This window comes from Cynara cardunculus, unplaced genomic scaffold (assembly GCF_001531365.2).
Source record: "Cynara cardunculus var. scolymus isolate 2C unplaced genomic scaffold, CcrdV1 Un_Scaffold_1498, whole genome shotgun sequence".
Lineage (NCBI taxonomy): Eukaryota > Viridiplantae > Streptophyta > Magnoliopsida > Asterales > Asteraceae > Cynara > Cynara cardunculus.
This window is the reverse complement of record NW_020200782.1, coordinates 6824-9781: the sequence shown is the minus strand read 5'-3', so window position 1 is coordinate 9781 and position 2958 is coordinate 6824.

The window sequence follows — 2958 nt, the reverse complement described above, 5'->3', positions numbered from 1 at the left end:
AATATCTATGATTAACACACTCCACAATAAAAATGATTAATCAACCTCTCATAATTACAAAAAAATGAACAAAATGAAAAATTATGATTGGTTGAATGCGGTTTGCACGGTTTGTACAAATTGGGTGGTTTGCATTTGATCGCTCCCCTATATATATATATATATATATATATAGGGGTTGGTTCAAATACTAACCAAGATTTTTGTGTTAACTTTGTTAACCAAGCTCAACGAATCATATTTCATCTTTTCTTTAGGTTCACATATAACTCATATATTAATGACAAGGGTAATTAAGAAATTTGTCATTTATGTAACTTCCAAATTTTTTAATTGGGAGTTACAAATCTAAAAATTTCAATAATTAATGATTATGTAATATTGATATTTTTTATACGTGTTCATGTTTTGTAATTTCGATTTATTCTATCCATAATGATATTGATTTTGTAATTGTTGAAGAATTTCCGATTGTAAAGATTTCGATATCGTCCGAGTAATTTGGATAAATCTATTGGAAAACAGATCGACAACAATGAGAATGAAAAGGTTAAAATCGTCTACGACTACAATCGAAATTCGAATTCATATGTAATTGTTAAAGAATTGTTCACAAGTGTTCATATTGTGTTCATATGTACACTAGATGCATATCTCAACATTGGCTTGCTCCTGAATGTGTTCATAATGAAGAAACTATTGTTCACAAACTGTTCATATTGTGTTCATATGTACACTAACTGCATATATCAACATTGGCTTGCTTCTGAATGTGTTCATAATGAAAGAACTATTGTTCACAAATTGTTCATATTGTGTTAATACTTGTTTTTTTTATTTATTTACTTTCGTGTAACAACTATTTTTATTACATTCATATTGTGTTAATAAATACTATACAATCCAAGTTCATATATATGTCAATTTTTGTTCGTATTTGACACAATGGTTCATATATATATATATATATATATATATATATATATATATGTGTGTGTGTATGTGTGTGTGTGTGTGCGCGTGTTTTCATATGGTTCTTACATTAACAAAAATAAATTAATAAAAATAATGAGATTTTTTGATTTTGTAACTCCCAATTAATGATATCGGAGTTACATAAAAAAAGAAAAATTACCTAAATACCCTTTTCCCCTTTGGTCACATATATTCTTTGAAATTGAAATTTAAAAAATTATTTTTTTATCATGATTAATCATAACCCTTTATTGTAAGAATCAATGGTCAAGATTGGTTAACAAAGTTAACACAAAAATCTTGGTTAGTATTTGTACCTATATATATATATATATATATATATATATAGAGAGAGAGAGAGAGAGAGAGAGAGAGATACTTGGGATCATGTGAGACCAACCTGTTTTCGTGAGACCCGTGAAATCAGCTTTTTACACTTGAAACTTTACAGCAAAATGCTGTGAAGGTAACCTTCACAGTATTTTTGCTGTGAAGGTTCGACTTTTTAAAACCTTCACAGTGTTTTTGCTGTAAAGTTTCAAGTGTAAAAAGCTGGTCTCACGGGTCTCACGAAAACAACCTGGTCGCACGTGAACCTAACCCTATATGTGTATATATATATATATATATATATATATATATATATAAATAGGGTTGGGTTCACGTGAAACCAAATGTTTTTCGTGAGACTCGTAAGACCAATTTATGTTCATTGATCAACTTTATAAGCTAATGATCTAATGGTTCAAAGTTGCACGGTGGCAATTTTGTGATTATGAATGTTCAGATTGTAAATCTAAGTCAATGGTTGAAAATTGATCTCACGTGTCTCACGAAAATCTTTGTTCTCAAATGATCCTAAGTTTATATATATATATACACACACGTACTCTAACACATGTTAGGAAGGAAAAGTCAACAACTTATTGATAAATATGAGTTGAGTTTTTGTCATTTGTATCTAAATGTTACTTGGCATTTTGCATTAGATTATTGGTCAAATATTTGTAGGATTAAAATGACGTTTTTATTGGAATACTGTCCAAGGACATAAGGTACGACACAATGAATTGAAGATGATATCTCATGAGGGTGGATGCATATATTAATATGTTTTTTCAAATATGTTCATATAAATTTTGGTAAGTTCGATGACACAAGTTATTAGAACTGTTTATTTTTTCAATCTGATTTAACAATCCAAATGAGCTTAAATCTTGTATTGTATATAAACGTATGAAGCTGATCGAATCTTATATTAGATAGTTAAAACGATATTATTATTGATATTAAGTTTTATTTGTGTTCATCTCACTACCAATATGATTGAAGGCCTGATGGATAAATTTATCGGTGATCCATTGATAATGCTCAATTTTGTTGGTGATTTGTATTATAAAAGTCTGTCGATCAGACTTTTATGAATAAAAATATCAGTGATGACTATCAACGAACATCATTAAAAAAATACTAATTTAAATCAGTCAATATATTTAAAAATTAGTTGAACCGGATAAATGGCGGCTAAAATTAAACGATATTATGAAAAGTCAACTTTACAAATTCATGTAATTTTTCACAGGGTTCAATCGATAAATAGTTCTTATTGATTTACATTCAAATTTTTCACAAACCCTTACTCTCTTATGCAAATTCAATTTCTTTGTTTAAACACTATTTTGACCTAAAATTTCAAATGGCTCAATCGCGATCCAAAGTTCAATCTGCTCTACGAACCACAACAACCTGTTTCTACTCATCATCTGATTCTGAAAATAATGAGGTAAACCAACCTTCGACTACGGTGAGGGAAATTCAAGTTCTGCTTGAACCGAATGTCGAAGTTCAAATTGAAAATGTTGTTGTGGAAGAAAATCCTATTAATATGGAAGTTGGGGAACCAGAGAATGTGATTGTCAATGAACCCGTTGTTAAAAAAGAACCTATTAATGAAGCTATGAATACGGACGCTACTGCTAATGA